This window comes from Sceloporus undulatus, chromosome 3 (genome assembly GCF_019175285.1).
Source record: "Sceloporus undulatus isolate JIND9_A2432 ecotype Alabama chromosome 3, SceUnd_v1.1, whole genome shotgun sequence".
NCBI lineage: Eukaryota > Metazoa > Chordata > Lepidosauria > Squamata > Phrynosomatidae > Sceloporus > Sceloporus undulatus.
Window position 1 is genome coordinate 175,752,962 of NC_056524.1, and position 20,214 is coordinate 175,773,175.

The 20,214-nt window shown below is 37.5% G+C and overlaps 1 protein-coding gene across 2 annotated transcripts in view; it reads left to right on the forward strand.

Moving 5' to 3' along the window:
* Positions 1–20,214, forward strand: part of PCDH15 (protocadherin related 15) — a 648,893-nt gene that overhangs the window by 141,666 nt on the left and 487,013 nt on the right. The window contains exons 1-2 of one of the 2 annotated variants that reach the window (XM_042459843.1): positions 10,148–10,211; positions 16,793–16,795. The exons of the other annotated variant lie outside the window; for it this stretch is intronic. The gene's annotated coding sequence lies outside the window, so the exon portion shown is untranslated. Of the gene's footprint in view, positions 1–10,147; positions 10,212–16,792; positions 16,796–20,214 lie in introns of those variants that run through there. 2 annotated transcript variants of the gene reach the window in all.

A 20,214-nucleotide genomic window follows, 5' to 3' on the forward strand; every position in this document is an offset into this window, starting at 1 on the left:
TGGGCCATAATAATTTATTAAAGGTCTTGTCTACACTGACCAAAAAAATCAGGCTCACCCAGTATCTGCTATGATTTGTTTACATGATGGACAGCCTGATTCACAGTGAATCCACCTCTTCTGACCCTTACTCTGCTTTTCAAAACATCCCCGGTTATTCAGTTTATTGTTTTTTCCAGGCAAATTCAGTGTTTCCTGAATGCAGAAAGCAGGGATCAGGCTGGGTTTGGGTGGATGACAAATGTCACCATCATTAAAAGGCCAGTGCGTCCTGCCATGCATCCTCCAGCCAAGCCCAGGTACTAGTTGGGAAGGAAAAAAGTATTTCCCCCTAGTGCTCTGGATCTTCCATTTCCAACACTGGCAAGCAACCCGTGGGTAACACACCCTGTCAACACTTTACTTGCTTAGTGAAGTCAGAACAGGGTGCCCAGCCTTGTGATCAATGAGCAGAGGGTCACTCTACCCCCTCTTCATTGATCACATGGCTGATCACATTCTGGCCTTATCAGGAGTGACATGACCAGCAAGGCTCTTCTGCCAGGGAGCTGCTTTTATGTCCACTAAGATAGCAGTGGTGGCCCCAAAGAGAGCAGGACACTTTTCCCTTGGCTTGCAATAGCCATTGTAGCATTCAACAGCATCAATCAGAATCTAAGAATACCATGAGATCAATGAGAACATTGTAAGATGACACCATTTCTGTTTTCCCAACTTTTTTTAAAAAAATGTTCTTAAATGTTAGCACCGTTAGCCAGCATGGTTGTACCATTCAGCATTTTCTCTTCTGTACCTCTTGAGAAACACATCAGGCATATGGGAGAACAGAAATGGTAGCACTTCTACTTCCATTTATGAATGAAAGGAGGGAAGTGTTAACAGTTCTGATACTATTATATGCACAAAATAGTAGTGCATTTCTGGTGAGTTGAGTGTTATTATTTGGAGCATGGGGAAAGAAGGAGAAGATAGGAACAGCCACTATGCTGTTCTTTGTAGTGATACTTCAGATGATAGTTAGAATTAACTATAGTGAGAGACAATAAGTTTTAGTAGTTTTCCATACAGAGTAAATAGCTGATTTTCCTTCTTCAAAGCTGGTGTATCTCCTTTGGGCAAACTGCAGAATACCTCCAAAAGTTAATTGAAGCATTTTCTGAAAATGACAAATCTCCCTTTGTACCCTCATGAGAATATCAATTCTTTTTCATGATGGGAGTGAAAATGAGAGGAGACATTACTACCGTGAGTCTCAGTACTTCATATAAAGCTCAAATGGACTGGAAAGGCAATGCTGTGCCTGTTTTGAGTGACCAACCAAAACACATCCCTACATCCCTTTCCGCCATATAAAGAACACTGGAACGTGAAAGGTTCAGATACAGTTCTGAAGGCTGGCCTTTGAAATTAGAATAAAATGGAGAATGAGAATGGCTTCCACACACATTCCTTTTTTTTCAGCCGGGCTGTCCACCCTTCCCCTCTCCATGAAAGACAAGCACCATACTGTCCAGCAGATGGAACATGTGTTCAAAGCAGGCTCACTCAAATTGTAAGGTATCTGATGAGGTGGAGTGTATCAATAAAATCTGATGCTAGAAATCTCTTTTTCCCCAATTAGACTCAAAGTAGCTACTTGATTCCTGTATGATATATTTGAAATAAATTCAAGTACATATGCTTTCTTCCATGTTAAAAAAAAAAGTCCCTCTGTGTGAACTCAGTCAATAATTTAATTTATATCCTTCCTTTCTCCCAGGAATGAAACTCAAGGCAGCTTATAGAATAAAAGAAATAGAAGTAAACATGCATATAGCTAAAAACACAAAATCCATCATTTTGTTTATATCCCACCTGAAAGGGCCTTGTCTTCAGTCTTTAAAGATTTTATAAAAAATATTGTTGGTGAGGGAATTTTGTGTGTAGTATTCTCTTTCCATAAAGGGAAGGCTCTTCTGACATTATACAGATGGCCCTCTGTATCAGTGGATTCATCCATGGATTCAACATCCACAGCTTGAAAATATTGGAGAAATATATAAATTCCAAAAAAACAAACGTTAATTTTGCCATTTTATTTAAGGGATGCCATTTTGCCATACCATTGTATGTAATTGGACCTAACCAGCCACAGGTTTTGGTATTGATGGGGGATCCTGGAACCAAACCCTAGTGGATACCAAGGGCTCACTGCAATATATTTTAGATTCATCTAGATTAACCCAGATAACAAATTTCAGCTGTACAGTAACTATGTATCGCACAAGAAAGGAAAATTGTCCTGTAAAATTTCTAAAGCAGATAGTTCAAGGAAAATTTAATCCAGTTCTTCTCAGAGTGTTGACAGGATTAGGAATAAAATGATTTAAGAAAGACCTTCTGTGATGGAATTCCTATCCAGGTTGACTCCACAGATCTAACCCTTGAGCTCCAGTCAATCATGTCATCCTTTTACCACTAAGATCTTGCCCTGGATCTGGTCCTTGGGCCTCGGGCCTCAAGGTAACCACTATACTGAATAACTGGATGTGTTGTTCATTTGGTTCATTGTGGTAAAACATGACCAGTCCTCCTTGTTCATGTAAAACATCCAAACAGAGATGTAGAAAATAAAAAAGAATAAAGATTTATTTTGAGAAATAAAACAAACATCTAACCTCACACTGGTTTCACACACTAAACTGTAATACCTCGGTTTCAAACTAAGAACATTTCTCCTTGCACTCTTTCCACAGTCTCAGCTTCTAAAAACCTTCTACAGAATTCCTCCATTCCTCTCTTCCTAGCTGACACTATCCAGTTGTGTTCCTAACTCTACATCAAGCCTTGGAGTTTCTGTTTTCTTGAATTCTTGACCACTAGACTGGTCATGTATAACGGCCTCTTGTCTCATCCCTTTTCAGATTTGGATAAGTAGCTTTGTGGCACAACCTCTGCTGTAGCCAGGACTTTCCTTCCTTCATTTTCTTGGATTACCTGTGCAAGCCCTGGACTGGATTGACCTCCCTGTAGCTTCCATTAGGTGAACTTGTCCCTTTGAACTCCTGATACAGTTAGACATAAGACAAACTGACCCTATCTAACAGGCTGTACAGACTGATCATAAATGCCGGCATGGAGAAGGAGTGGAGGCGTGACGTCCACACAACGCACACCCCAACTTTGTCCCTATGCCGCTTTGTGGGCGGCATCAAGGTGCTCTACTGGTGCTGCATCCAGATGACGCAGCACAAAGGAGTGTTGAAAAGCCATGGCTCCCTTTCTGTGGTGCAAAAAGGAGCTGCTTTTTGTGGCTCCTTTTTTGCACGGCAGAAAGGCCAGATCAGGGCCATGGTGTGCGGTTGCCACAGCCCTGATCTAATGAAGAAAGAGGTGGCTGCAGGCTGCCCCTTTGGGGTGGTCTACATAGCCTCTAAGTGTTTGACAATAAGTCTCCACATTATATCCTTTCCCCATTATCCCCAAAATCCTGTGAGCTGATTGGCTGGCTGGCCCTACCCAAACCTGCCCCACTTCTCACATCATGCCTTAGATTTTAAAATGTACAGGACCAGACAACTCTCATAACCTTCTTGCAAACTTTCCTCCTACTCCTCTAATGCTTCCTTGTAAGCATAAATTGATTTTAGAAAAGGTTTCTAAGCTGAGTGGCATATTCCCACTAAATTTCACAGTGGCTGGTCTAGCTTGATACTGCATCCCTACAGAGAGCAAATGTGATTGGATGAATAATGTCTTGTACATCTACTGGAAATTTCTGAGCACAAATTTTAGTACAAATTTCTGTATGATAAATGGGCATTCTGGGTGGTCTTGAGAGAAATTTCTATCAGGCTTTTTAACTTCTAAATTGCAAGGGTACAACTATGTTAATACCAATCCTTTAAAAATGGATCTTCAAAGTGGACATTTCAGAAGCCCTATGTTCTAAAGATGTGGCTTTCTGCTTAAGAAGAGGACTGTTGGAAACACTGTAAAGCTGAGTATTTCACATGAGAGACCTTTACTGCATCTCCAGTGTTTTCTTGGATGCCTCTTATTTTAAGGCTAATTGTTTCCCATTGCAAGTAAACTAACCACACATCTTATTGTACTACCACAGTTTAGCATATTTCTCCTCATCCTTTCTGGAAAACAAAATAAAAATAACCACACTTGTAGAATCACTAAAATATTCAGTGTGCTTTCTGATTCCAAAAGGAGAACTTTTCAACAGTGTGCACAGAAATAGCCTCAGCGAACATGCACTGATCAGTAGGTACAGACAACTGCCTCGAAGGATTATGTTTTCCCGTGCCAAATTACTCTAACACAGCTTTTCTTCATTTCCAAGTTTTTAGCTTTCTGTTCCTAAAACTGGAAGATCAACTTAGTATTCAGATCTTCTGACAGCTGTTGGAATCCAACATGAGTTGACCTAGCAGCTTTGATGGTAAGTTAATAGGACCCCTAAGAATGGCAACATTCAACCTCTTGTAAGCATACAGGGTCTTAATCACTGCTAATAAATTAATAACCGTGGTGTTTCATCCTGGACTGACAGTAGTAGTGCCAGGATTTCAGTCTATGTGGCATCTGTTGATCCTTCAAAAATGGGCTCCAGAAATGTTTATAAAACAGAATATTTTTCAGTGTCTCTTTTCATCCATATATAGATTTATTCAGGTTCTTGTAGAGTTTATGGTGCTCTTTATTCAAATCTAGACAGCATTCTCCTTAGGTCTAATTTCAGAAATAAAAGAAGAATAAGGCATGCCTGGCTTAGAGACCATTGCTTCTCCTTTCATCTAGTTGAGATTCTTATCCTCTGATGTGGTGATGAGAAATGTTGGATTTTTGACAAAATTACATAGTTGTTGATAACTTTTGAGACTTTGCCCAGAGTTTTCAATCTCTGAACTTCTACAGCCAGGTAAATTAATGATTAGAAAGAGCAATTGGTCTGGAACCCACATGGCATTATCAGAGCTTATTTGTGCCGTTCATTGTGAGATGTCACTGTTCTGTGTCTGGAAAAGCCAGACCCTTTTTTTAATTCTCTACCCACCACAAAATGGCTGTGGAGTGAAGACTGCAGCTGCTAAAATGCAGAGAGGGAGATTTTGGTTAGACGGATAGGCCAGTAAAGAATTACAGCCTCCACAGCAGAAGGCTTAAGATGACATTATTCCAACATACTCCATCATGTCATATTTTTCTATTGAAATATTATTTTCCATGCAGAAACTGCAGAGAAAATGCTGTTATCTGCACAAAACAACCACGTGTAAATTCTGTGGAGAATATGTCATGAACTGCAAAGATTCTTGTAAGTCTAGGATTCTTCTTGTCAGAAACATGTTTTTTTCAACCATTTTCCAAATATTTTCAAATATTCATCTCATCCTAATTATTTGTGTTCTTTTAATTGACTTAGTTTTGCAATATCTTATTTATTTTGTCACTGCTTTCACAATCGTCAGATTGTTTACTGCATCAGTTATTTGTTGTTACAACTGCCTACCATTTGACCTTCCCACTGTAAAAATGGCGGGCCCTGGCAAGAATAGAATGGGAAGTAGATCAACATTTGCAACTTCAATAAGGCAAATGTACGTGAAACAGGCACTGCTGAAGCTTTATGCAATGCTTCTTCCTTTTCCTTTTTAGAGATAGAGATCCTGCATTGTAATGCTACAAGACAAGTTATAATATTGCCCTAATCTCTTATAGCATTGCTCTGTTTAACTTTTGACAGTGATATGGAAGCTTAGCATGACCCTTTCTTCAAGTAGCTTTTGATGTCATACAACCCAAATTGAAATATAAGATTCAATTTTGGATATGATTGAGGAAAAGAAAGAGGGAACATGTCCTCCCCCTTCAGCACTCATATCATGACTGAAGTTGTCCCTGAAAACCTACATGTTGTGGAAAACAAAGAGCTACTGTCAAAAAAAATCTTCCTATCCTCTCTCTTTCCTCACACTTGCTTTAAGTTTGACAAAATTGTACTTGAAATATGCAGGGTATGACTCTTAAATAATTATGTAGTAGCTATGAAGACCACAATAGTAAATTCACTTTCATTGGCAAAAATATTTTTAACTGTGGATATAAATATAGTAGAGCTGCCTTCTACTTTTGATCTTCCTCTCTTTCTGCTGCCTTCTACTTTTCCTAGGATCATTGATTTTTCTAATTAGCCTTCTCTTCTCATGTTATGTCCAAAGTACAACAACTTCAATTTAGTCATCCTGGCTTCCAGGAAGAGTTTGGGCTTGATATGTTCAAAGAACCATTTGTTTGTCATTTTGGTCATCCACACTATCCTCAGCACTCTTCTCCAGCACCCACAGCTCAAATGAAGTGATTTTCTTTCTGCCTGCTTTCTTTATTGTCCAGCCATCATATCCATACATGGTGATGGCGAATATGATGGCTCGGACAATCCTTACTTTAGTATTCAGTGTTATGTCTTTGCATTTTTGTATCTTGTCTAGTTCCTTCTTAGCTGCCCTTCCCATTCCTAATCTTCTTCTGATTTCTTGACTGCAGGCTCCACTCTGACCCAAGGTACAGTAATTCTTTGACTATTTCTGATCTTTCATTATTTAGGATGAATTCATGTAGTTCTTCCATGGTCCTTATTTTTGTTTTCTTAATATTCTGCAATAAGCTACCTGAGTATTTTCTTCTTTGCCTTTCTTTAGTAAATGTTCCAGCATAGAAATGGAGCAACACTCAGCCAATTAGAACTCAACCAAACATTCATTTGTGAGGGATGTCTCATTAAAAAGATATTTTCCTGCTGACAGAAGGACAAGAGTGAGAGAAGCCGACTAAAGGGATGTAAAGAATGTGAAGTCGAAGGTTTTCATGGCCGGCATCCATATATTTGTGTGTGTGTGAGTGTTTTTCCAGCTATGTGGCCACAGATGCTGGCAAAACATCAGGAATAAACTCTTCTAGAACATAGCCACATAGCCCGAAAAACCCACAAAAGATATAAAGAATATTTTCAAATTTCCTTATCTTCTACACATCAAAAAATGTCACTCTATCAGATGTTTCACTTCTGAGCATAATCAAAAAGACTAATTTATTTGCTTCTTTTCCTTTTTTTTTTTTTGCACATGATATGCATTTTTGCACAAAATTACTATGTTTTGTGCAATGAACCTTCATAAAAAGCATTGATCAGAAATTCCAAAATGAAAAAAGAAAGTCAAAAAGTAAGCAAAATCTCTTGTAATCTTGCCCAGTGGGAAACCATGTGTCTAGGGCTGGCATTATCAGCTGTGTACCCTCAAAATGCAGCTTTCAGTTACAAATCTATATACACTAAGGCCTATTCTACATTCTACTGTAAGAAGCCTAATCTTCATAAGCTTGCTCATGTTTTGTGCAGGCATATGAAAGAAGAATGAATCAGGACAAAGACTGGGAAAGTTAAGATCTGCTTCAAGATTCCCAGATTATAAATACAGCATTTCTAATTATATTTCCAACTGAGTAACAACTGTTGTTATAATATGCTGGAAGAACATAGTACAGTTATTCCAGAGATTTGAAGACAATAGGAATTAAATAATATTTCAAAATATTTTTTAAAATTGTTGAAAAACATGTGTCAGGAAACCCTGAAGAGAAGAATCTTGGACTGACAAATATATTTACAATTCAGGACTTACTTTATACAAAATGCGTACTTAGTTGTTTTGCAGAGAAAACATTGTTTTCTGCGCATGAAACAGTTCAGAAACTTGGTTGTTGTGTGCCTTCAAGTTGTTTCCAACTTATGGTGACCCTATGGCAGACCTATCATGGGGTTTCTTGCCATGATTTGTTCAGAGGGTTTTCTTTGCTTTCCTCTGAGGCTTAGAACATGTGACTTGCCCAAGGTCACCCGGTGGGTTTCCATGGCCATGGGCAAAGGGCTTGGGACAAAAGGCCCAAGCACATACCTACTTGTCCCCCCTCAAGGACAAGTGATGCAGCAAATGCCTAAAGTGACCCAAAATGCAGGCCTACCTGCTCATTTGAATGGTCTGGTACAGAATGGCCAACAACCACGCACATGGTCATTTATAGGTCTTTTGAAGTATGACTAGATTTCATATGAGATCTGGCAATAAATTCACATGAAATATCTCCCCAACTCTCGCAATGACACATTGTATTGCTAGTGCAAAACTGGCCAGTAATGGACTCTGAGTCCCAGCAGAGTCTTGGTACCAGACCAAGGGACTCACCATAAAGCCACCCTCTGAAAGGCACTGGGGCCTCATATTCTCCAGAATTGAAAGTGGTGGCAGAGAATGAGATTTTGTGTGCTATCAGTAATCTTGTCTCTGTTTTTTCAGTTCACTTGTTATAGGATAACCATTGGCATGTGTTGTTTTCAGCCTGGAAACTGAAAAACAGACAGTCAAACAATGCAATTCAAATAGCTTAAAGTATTTAATATTAACTATTCATGAAATTGCCAAGTGCCATTCAGCAAGACCTAGACTGCAGTCATTGGTGCCATTCTTTTTGGCCTGTTTTATCAGAATACCAGCATTCGTTTCAGGGCTGTTAGGATGATTGCTATCTGAAGTGTTTTGAATATATGAATTGTGCTACAAATTAGAATAGTATTGTTATCTCTTGAAAGACCCATAGTGAAGTATACTCACAGGTTGTTATGTTTTCTTTAAAGCAAACCTCATAATATGTTAAATAAAATAATGATCTACTTTAAACTATGTTTTTCCTATTTTTTAAAAAATCTACTTTTAGAATGAATGAAAGAGTCCTTTCCCTAGTTCACGCTATTTATAATGGCTTATATTTGCTGTAGATACTGTAATGTTACATTCTTTTCTCATGAATATCTTATGGTTTTAGGTGCGGGGCAGGCATTTTCTGTCTTGGCTATTGCAAGACAATACCAACTTTCAATCTTCATTGAATTTGGTCCATTATGCTGTCTTGAAACTTTATGATATTTTAGAACATTAATGAAAAATTCCTTAAATGCACAATAGATGGCTGCTATATACAGTGGGCCCTTGGTATCCCCTGGGGTTTAGTTCCAGGACCCCCTGTGGATACCAAAAGCTGTGGATGTCCAAGTCCCATTAAATACAATGGCATAATCAAATGGTGTCCCTTGTATAAAATAACCCCAGTGTGGTGTAGTGCTTTGAGTGTTGAACTACAACTCTGGAGACAAAACAACAAAAACATAAAATAGCAAAATCAAGGTTTGCTTTTTGGAATTTATACATTTTTAAAAAACATTTTCAAGATGTGGATGATTGAATCTGTGGATAAAAAAATCTGTGGATATGGAGGGTGACTATATATGCAAAATGAACATTGGTGGCCGAGATGGGTAGTGACTGATGAGGATTTTGTTTGTTTGTTTGTTTCAGCATATTGGTACATTATTTTAGTATTACAGCATTTTATAGTGTTGTGTTGTATCATTCATTTTTGATTGCATATGTTCTAAAGCACTTTTCCCCTTTGGTGAAAAGGGTATTATAAATAAAAGTTGTCGTGTTAAATTCTAAGTATATCGTGGAATCTTAGAAAGAAACGTTGCTACAGTTTGCTCAACGTGACAAAACCAAGGTTGGGGGGGGACTGCATTAAAGGAAAACACCATTTATTTATTTATTTATTTATTTATTTATTTATTTATTATTTGTTTACCTAACAGATTTAGCACAAGGTAGACTTAACTGTCCATACTGCTGGCGCTGAGAGGCTTTAAAGAGATTATTCCTTTCTGGCCAAATGATATGTTGCAAATGAACATAAGCTGCTGTACTCCTTTGTTACTGATGAAGTAGGAAAAGCAAACACAGTTGGCCAAGTCTGATTGGAGACCCGGCGCCTTGGAGGCGTGAGGGCCGATTATCTGTGGGATATCAATTTGTCTTAGGGCTGTAGCACCTGCTACTAATTGCCAGCAAGACCTCCGTGGTCATTGTAGAGTTTAGCCCACTCAGCTCTCTCTCGCCAATAGCTGCTGAGAACAGGGCAGCTAATTGCTATTGCTTTAATGCCAGTGAATCAATGTGCTGAGCTAATAGCTGCAGATAGAGGGCACACAAATTCCTCCTGCTTGGAGTGTATGGCTAGTTACTTGTGATGACTGAAGCAGCTGGAGCGCACAGCAGAATGTGGAGAATTTTTTTTCCTTCTTCTTCTGGCTCTCTCTGATCTAATATGAGAAGGTATTTTTTTCCTTTTAAAAAAGAGAGAAAACGTTTGTTCTTATTGGAGCTATGATTATGCTGAATGTTTCTTTTGCCAAGAGATTACTGCTGTTCTGCACTTCACCTTGTTTACCTTGAAATGAAAAAAAATAGATATATTGAAACCTCGTTCTTCTTATGTGAGAGGCATACAGTAAACAGGCATAGCAGGAGAAACTTAAGGCATCACTCTGCGTTGGCTAAGCATGAAACTTTCAGCTATTCAGTAAGTTATTTTTTCCCCACTTTAAACTGAAGTTGATGGTAAACTCGCTGGAAAGTGGAGATTTTTTATGAAAGAGCAAAGAAAGGTATCTTGCGTATGAATAATCTTCTTTGGAGTTTTATAGCTAGAAGCCAGCAGTAGTGAAGTGGTGCTAACAATTTATTTTACGAGACGCTGAAACTCTGTCTTCTTGAAACTCATGTCTTCTGCATATTAGCTTCTAAAGCATGCCTGGTTTTGCTTGGGTTGTGCTTTTTAAAATTCTTGTCTGTTCACAATTGTAAACTACTATATGTTTGATATTGGCTAGTATGGTGCTGAGAAAGATACCTTAATTATAGATGTGATGGCTCTGTTTTCATTTTGTCATGAGAAAATAGTGGAGAGGGCTGCTATTCAGAAACAAGAGGCTGTATTTTACTAGTTGTCTAATGGGGCAACATTTGATCCATATATTAACTTAATTGGAAAGCCATGCAAAGGAAAATATATGAGGTGGGTTTACCTTTTTCAGTAATAACCACTTTGCATGAATACAAAGTAGTCAGAGTAATAACTTTTGGGGAGAGTTGGTGTGTTTTACTTGTGGAATGTCAAAATGCAATTTCCTAAACATTTTAAAAAATGTGTGTAGCTACTGCATTTTCTCTTGTCTGTCTAACACATTCAAGTTAATCTAACTCTCTTTTGGTAGCATATATTAGTTTTTGATTTTTTGTGCATGTTTTTTGTTATATGAAGCTGTATTTTGACAACCATACCATTCATAGAGAGTTCTAATGTTAGCTTGCAAGTTTAACTTTCTATCCATATTTGCCTGATTCTTACAGACAGCTAATTCGTACTGCTTGTAAGCCAATATGGCAGGAGATAAAGCTGATGTTTCTTTTCATATAAAGAGAACAATTAATTTACACAGCAGTGTATATTTCATGTATTAACTTCACTGTCCTGGCATAGAAAGAGTCAGGATCTTAACCTTATGTGTTTTCGTCCAGTTACTCAAGTCTAATTATTTTTTCTTCTTTTATGTAAATGGGTTTACTTATGGCTGGCCATGGGTTATTTGATACTTCTGTCTAGTTGTGGTGTTACTTCAATTTCAGCAACATAATCCACCTGGCTTCTTTTAGACAGAGCCCTGTGAAATGAGAGTGCAGTTTAATGAGACTACTGTTCCACTTAATGACAAAGCACTGCACTCTCTCAGCTGATGTAATGATGTGCTTAGGCTTGAATTTTAGCCTCAATCACTTTGTCACACACGTTACCCTTGAATGGCAAAGTCTGAAACTTCTTCTCAGCTTTTATAGTTATCTACTTGTCTTAAATCACTGGTTGGAATAATTGCATTGTCATCTCGTGTCATCTTAGCTCAGGTGTAATAGCTTTGCCAACAGAGCAGTCACCTGTAAAAACAGTGATGACAAAGTTCTTAATGCTCTTTGGGAAGCATTATTTTACACTAGGTTATTGATTCATGTGTGCCTCGGGTATTTTTTTTTTTTAATTAAACTGTATTTAAGGCTGAATTGGTAGTCAAGATCAGGCATTAGGTTTGTGAAGTTAACAATAAAAGCTGCATTGTCCAGGTGAATCACCATAACTTGCAAATTAGAAGTAGCATTGTCACTCTGTGTACACTGTCAAATGTGAATAGGTGATCAAAACATCTTTGCTTTACAGGGTAGCCATGTTGAAGAAAAACTGATAAGATTCTGTTGGTAGCTAAAAGACCGTTTAATAAATGTTTGCACACTTTAGGGTGATCTACATGTAGACTTCTTAGTACTTCAGTACTTCAGCAATAGTCTGGTGCTTTTGCTCTATATCCAAATGTAGCTTTAAACTATCCTAAACTTATTTTGCCACGCCATACCTAAACAAGCCATTTAAAAAAATAATCTCTAATTGTGCTCAGTTAATAAATCCTTCCTCTTAATTAGATGAGCAGAATCACTAACTGATTAAAATGTCCATCATACACTATAAGATACATTCTCAGAATCGCAGAGCAAAAACCTACTGGAAACTTTTATATGCTGCTACAAGCAAAGTTCCCTAGCTTCACCTGATAAGACCTAGTTAAGAGTGTGTTTTTCAGTGCATATTTATAGAAGCCTCCCCTAAAACCTGTATTATATCCTCTTATGCCAATTAAACTGAAAGATATTTCTTCATTACTACATTCATGCCACACTTTCAGCCATTCAATTTCACAGCAGCTAATGATTAAAATAGGAAAGTTACGCTATCTATAAAAGAACAAAATGTTATCACAGTTTGATCACCTAAATCTCAAAGTTTGAAAAATAATTGAAGAATGCAGAAAAATTGTCATAATTGCACCCAGTAGAGTAAGCATTTTTGGAATTAGATGTTTTTGCATGGAAGATAAATGAAGCAAAAATGTACATGCCTATCATATATGGATTTGCAGAATCAGCATAAAGAGCATGTTTGAACAAACTTTTGATTGCAAGTTTATTTATGCTGAAGCTTTGTTTCAAGGTAGAAAATTTGAGAACCAGGAAAAACAAGGTGCTGGGTGCAATTATGACAATTTTACTGCATTCTTCAATTATTTTTCAAACTTTGAGACTTCTGTGAAAAAATCATTTCAGTAAAAAAAAAGTTTAATGCTCAAAACATCACTTTTGTACAGGAAATAGTTTTGCACAACATGTAGTTTACTTATTTACTTCCCTGATACGAATAGGTGCCAAATTATTTTTTTTAAAAAAAAACTTCATGGGTGCTGAGCAGATGTAGGGTAAAACTGGCTTATCTCTGGGGTGTCCCAGTTTGTGGGGAGACCTTGCTGTTCATACCACTAATTTCCATTGGCAGCTGAATCCCACAGGCAGTCTACTCGCCCTCTTCTTCTGCAAGGACAAACCAGCCACAATAGATCATTCACAGGTACAAGCTGTGCCATGCCATCATTTTTTTTCTCTTTCACCCCAAACACATGTGTGTAGACACACCACCAGCAGTAATCAATCATCAGCCCACCCAGCTGCCAACCCATTGTATTCCGACATAACCAACCATGTGACTGGCTGTTCAATCACACAAGTGACCAACTGCCCATATAGCATATTGGTGTACCATATAGCAAAGTGGTGAACCCATTGGCACATTGACACAATAATGGAGTGCCCCCCCCCCCATGTACATAACCCCTTTCCTCCCTCCACCATAACCCCATGTTGGACTAGCCAGTTTGTTAATGTTTTTATTATATCCATGGTATTTTTGGCAACCTGCTGTGTTTGACATCATTTTGCTTCATGGGGTGTGTGATGGGTCAGTGGCTCAACTGTGACCACTCATGTGCATATGCAATTGATTTGCTTGCGAACGACAACAATAAAAAGGTGCCAGCAGCTCACTGTTCCATTCATTGCCTTTGCACAAGCATGCTGTCCTGCACCGGTGCAATAGTTCTCTTTCTAGCTTAATCTGGAGCAACCAATAGTTATTTTGCTCCAGTGTTTAGATCCAGAGCACAGCTTCATTCTGGTTTCCTCCCATTTTGGTCACATGTGTTGTTTAAACGGGTAGGATTCAAGATGAGGTAATGCTTCATTCTCCTTGGGTAGGAAGCTCCATGGTACTTGTCAATTTCCTTGGCAAGATATCTCAATGTATCAAGGCACCCTTTCTTGTCAAGAATTTGAAAAATTACAGATATTCTTTGCAAAAATCCATCAGTGATACCTTTTATTGGCAAATTGCAACGCACATCACTGATACAGAAGAAAAATCAAAATTGGAAATAGCCTTCTATTATGCATTTTTTGGGTAAATTTTGTTCTCACAGGCAAGAATTGTAATATTTTTCTTCTCACCGTGAAAAACTTGTTTTCAATAGTTTTCAACACTATCCACAGTTTTGTATTTATTTTGTACAAAAAAACGAATTTTTGTCCAAGAAAGAGGCACAGAAAACATCATTTTCTAGGCAGACTTTTTTTTCTGTGAAGGAAACTTGTTTTCTGTGAAGAAATGCATTTTTGGCAAAAGAGGCAAACAAATTAATTTCTTTGCATAAGATTCTATTTTATGCAACAAATGCAGCTCTTTTTGCAGAATACGGCCCAAATTGCCAAGATTCTTAACTATTCATTATATTCCTTGGCATTGTTTTCAAGATATTTATTAAATATTGTTTTCATCCTTGCTCTTTTATAGATTTTTTTATTAGATGAACTCAAAATTGTTTACTGTTAAGATACTTCCCTGAAGTATACTTGCTTCCCCGAGTGATAATAATAATAATTCTGGCAATACGCAATAAAGAAATGACTGCAAACAATACATTTGGCACAATGTATTCTTTCTGATAGTTTATCTCTAACAGCATCAATAAAGCTGTGATCAAACATCAAATTACACCCTTCACAATGAAATTTATGTCCCTAAGCAAAAGCAATGATGTTGTTGATGATATCATCATGTTCATTTGAGAAAGTCTTTCATTACTTTTCAATTTTACTCAAGCAGCCTTCTCTTCTTTATTATCTTCTATGTGTTTTGGATTACAACTTCCATACTTCTGTCATTTTTCATATGATAGCTTGGACTGAAGAATGGTGTAATCCAGAACATCTGGAAAGATGTCAAACTGTTGTAGAGGCAGTTGCTGATAGAAGCAATCAGAAACTATAGAGTTCCTTTGCTCTCACAAACTATTCACTTTGGGCTAGCTCAAAGACTGCACTTGGAAGCTTAAGCATCAAGTCTTTGGGGCCTTTGACCACTTTTGACTTGCATGAAAAATTTACAAAAAAATTAAGGTGGGATGTCAAAAGCACACCAAGAACTAGAACTTGGGGAAATATAATAAGAAAAAGTAATACTAAAAAGAGAATTTTTTAAACAAGGAAAATTGTGAGCTGATCATGTATACTGGAACTCCTCTTGAAGGTGAAGCATTTTTCCTCCTCCTCCAAATACTGAAGATCGGCCCATAATATTTCTCTTTCCTTTTCAGAATCTAGAGAACTCTGAAGCACAAGTCTTTCAAAATAAGCTTAGATTTTCACTGTTCTGTGAATTCAGGAATATTGCAGAGCTTTCAAGCTGAAAATTTAAGATTTTCAATCATTCCTGTCCAAAAAAGCTTATTCAAATGTTGACTTAAGTCATCTCTTTTGTACAGTCAACTTCTCAGTCATGAACTTCCATGAACAGTATAACACTGGAAGAGAAACGGGTAGATCCTGACAGATGAGATTCTTTTTATACAAAGTTCTACAAAATGTGTGTGTGTGTGAGGGGGGGGATCCTTGATAAATGAAGTTGAGTTTTAAGTTTCCATGAGCTATTATGCAGAGACAGGCGGACATCTGTTCTCATATGTGGGATTGAAATTCCCATCAGTCCAAGTCGGTATAGAGGGCAGTGAGAGGGGTTTCACTTTAACAGAATATGGAGGGCCTCTACGTTAATGTTTCACTGTTTAGCTGAGTAGATCAGTTAAACTTAATTGCAACAGAATGAGTGAAGACTGTATTTTATTTTCTTTCTACTCCAAATATGGAAAATTGGCCATAATATTCATCTTCCCTTTTGGAACCCTGAAGACTCTCTAAACTGGCTCTAATCTCAGAATTAAAAAGTTGCAAAAATTGTACTGCAAATTGCTGCATGATGTTTAGCAAACTGTGAAAATTCTTCATGTGTCAAAACGTTAGAATGTTAAAGCCTAATCTTAAAATAACACAAAGTGTGAATATTTGATTTTAAAAGGCTTCATTATCTAATGGCATTATCTAGTGAAAACTAATGTCTTTGTGTCAAAGGCAGTATCATTTATCGATTTCCATCTGTTCATAGTTATTCAAGTATACGATTGTTCCAGTGGGCTTTAAATTAACATAAATCATTTAGCCAGCATTGTAACAATTTTACTACATTGATATAATTATTTCATTATCTATTTGCATTGTGATAGTGTTTAGTAACATTAGAGACAAATTGTTCTTTGTTTGAAGATTACCCCAGATTATAACTTGTTTATAATTAATCTTGGTTAGTGACTTTGCAAGATAAAGGGGTTTTAAATTAGTTTCTGTTGGGAAAATGTTCCCTTAGTCAGAAGGGGGCTATTGTGTCCACATAATGCCCCATTCTCAGGACTCCTTCTCCTTGAAATGAATGTCCAGTCTTTCCTCATAAGCAGTAATGTACTGAAGCACCCTCTAGAAAAGGTTGCAGTGTAGAAATATCATGTCACATGGGCCTGGGAAGTGGTGCAATGCATGTAAGGAAGCCAGACCCCAACCTTGGTCCAACCATCCTTCCTAGTGGAAAGTATAGGCCATAGAAGGTCAGATAACAATTTTGCCCTCCCACACTAGTTTCTCTGTTCCAGCTATTGCATATAGGGAACTTCTGCTAATTGTCAGATATGATTTCAGTTTTAAATGACTAGTTAGGTAGAGATGATACAGCAAAATAGCCCTGTTTAAATATTTGAAGGGATGCCATACTGAGGAGGGAACAAGCTTGTTTTCTGCTGCTCCAGAGAACCTGACCCGGAACAATGGATGCAAGCTACAGGAAAAGAGATTCCACCTCAACATTAGGAGGAACTTCCTAATAGTAAGGGCTGTTCGACAGTGGGAGTCTCCCTCCTTAGAAGTCTTTAAACAGAGGTTGGATGGTCATCTGTCAGGTATGGTTTGATTGAGAGTTCCTGCATGGCAGGGGACTGGACTGGATGGCCCTTGTGGTCTCTTCCAACTCTAGGATTCTAGGATTCTAGGAGGAATATGGGTGACAAACAATGATAAGCATTCTAGAAGATACCATTCACCTGAAGGCCAGTTTTCTAACCATGTAGCTCAGAAGTAGGGGAAAAAACAGCCTGTAGGGTCAGACTTGTGCTACAGTTTAACCTTTTTGCATCTTGGGAAGCTTGGAGGGCACTTGGAGGTTGCTTGGGAAACCACCCAAGAAGAACTTTGAGTGATTTTTGAGGCCAGAAAGGTTAAAATTAAGTTCTTTCATTCTGGACTGAATCTGTGGATGGTTTGCCTGTAGTGAAGGTACAGGATTTGGACAAAGGATGCCCCAAATGTCCTAAGGGCCTGATGAAGACTCCTGTACATAATACAATACTGACCCCACTTGTTTATTCTGGTTAAATGAAGTGTTGAGACACCCTGATGAGAAGAATCCAGGACGTATGACTACTATTAGTTCCTCCTCAGAAAATGTTTTCATACATATAAAGTGCTATTTCTGAACTGTGAATTTTGCACGGGATAAGTCTCAAGCTATCAATTGTCTTCAAAAGAAGAAAATGGCTAAGGTTACTTTTTGCTTCCTTTGGGAATAAAATGTGTAAAGAACTACATCCCCCAGTCATTGGTGTGGAGTTGTAATGGCACCCAGGTCCTAATTCTCACTCAGGGATGGGATAGAAATATGTATTTTACATTTTATTTTTTGGAAGAAGGTCAGCTGTGAGTGTATGTATGTGAATGGAATGGTTTTGAATTACATCCAGTTGTTAAGTCTGCTAAATTCATGAGACATATATAATAGTTAACTTATCAAAGTATGGTGCCAGTGAGTTAATAACTTTCATAAGTGTTAACTCACCTAGTTCCCACTAATTCAGTGTATCTGTTCTATTTAAGACTAACAGTTAAATTCAGACCCACAATATATAAATATAAGAATGACCAAATCCATGGTTAAAAATTTTTTTATGTCTGTAATGCAGATCTGCTGTCATGTCAACTTTGTGATTTGATGAATTTGGGAAAAAAAATAAATTCTTCCCCTTTTGGCTCCCAGTTCTTTCATTCTTTAATTTGCTTGTATGCATCCTTTAGCTTGCGCAGGCTTCACTTTGTTGTTATTGTTGTATAAGATGAAAGTGTAAACAGTGCTTTTTGAGCACTTGAAGTAAGCATGGCAAAGGCTAAATTCTGTATGGATTATGAACATAATTGTTCCCCCAGATCTGAACATACAAGCCTTCCCATGGCTATGACACATCATGAGGAATGTTGCTGTTGCTCAAGTTATTTGCAGTGAACCTTTGGTTATGACTGCAGTTAATTTGAACATGATTGCTTCCATTTCCTCTCTGTTCTTGTATACTCTAGAAAGAATCTTGCTATATTCTAGAAAGAAATTTGCCCATAGATCTGTAGGCAGATCCTTTGAAATGTTCATAGGTCTATCACCAGGTTAAGATGGTGGATAGAGTTAGGAAAATAGTGTTTACTCAGGGTGAACAGTGAGGACAGAGCAGATAGGCTGTCAATTAAAAGATGACTTCCCACTGTCACTAGAATATAAATGTTCTTTTGCTTTGAGATGTGTGGTTTCTGTTATTTGGAAGTTTCTTTCATTTCCATATCCAGTGAAAGGAAAGCTTGAACATGGCTACTAGAATTAACAACAGCTCCCTGTGTAAATGAAGACAGCCATGGACTTAATGAAGTGCATCATTCTAACAGCAAGACAAGCTAATGAATGCTTTCCCTGTTGTTTTAGAAAGGAGTCAGAGTGATATTTTTGTGATTTTGGATCACTGAATCCGTATGGAAGTACAATTTGTTTGTCTGGGAACAGCTTCCTTTAATTTTGCTTTAACATTCAACAGACAAGTTGATTACTTACTTTAGATTTTACACTTAGTGTTCTGGTGCTAAATTTTTAGCAATATTTATTTGCCATTATGGTTAAAACTTTATTTATTAGAGTACATTGATGTATTGCGCAGTGGAGGCAAAGAATAACATTTACTAAATATGTTCAGAATAATAATGAAATCACCAGAACATTTTTAAAAACAACCACTATAAATGTGCTCATCAGAATTAATGAGCACAAGATAGTATCCCCTTGGAATATAAGCAGCTGAAATTCTATGTAAAACAAAATAATATACTGGAACCAAATATTGCTGTTCACATATACACTGATATACTCTGAACTGGATGAAACTACCAAGAAATTAAATTATTACTGTCTTGGGGCTATGTTTGTTGAAAACCAAATTCACTTGAATTATTAGGAAAGGGTTTGAAAATATAATTGTTACTTAACTCCTATTATATAAATCCATGAACTTAGAATGCCAGATATATTTTTAGTGTCCTTTTTCATGAATTATAAGTTTTAAAAGGGTACAGAAAAAGGCAGATAAAATGATAAAGAGATTGGAAGATCTTTAACATAGTGGTAGGCATAGTGGTAAGTACATAATTTCCCTATCCTTTACTCCAGGTCCAAAAACCACTGCAGAAATAATACAGTTTGGGACTGCTTTAACTGCCCCGGCTAAATGCTAGGGAATTCTGGGAACTGTAGTTTTGTGAGACATTTAGCCTTCTCTGTCAGAGAGGTTTGATGCCACAATAGGCTACAATTCCCAGGATTCGCAGGGCAGTTAAAGCGGTCTCAAATGGGATTATTTATGTAGTGCGTTTTGGACCACAGTTCCATAATATACAATACAGAATTGTCCAATGAATTTAATTGAGGAGATGCTCAAGACAGACAGAAGGAAGTGCATACCCTTTATTTATTACATTTATAGCCAGTCCCCTCTGCCCCCACCTCAAAGGCACTGAAGGCAGATAAGAGTATTCAAATAAAACATATAACAACGAAACAGATTTCAAGAAAAATAAAACACAGAGACAACACAAATAACAACACATGACTAATTCAACCCCTCCTAATAACACCCCAGCTGAAATGTGTTAAGCAACTGTAACAAAC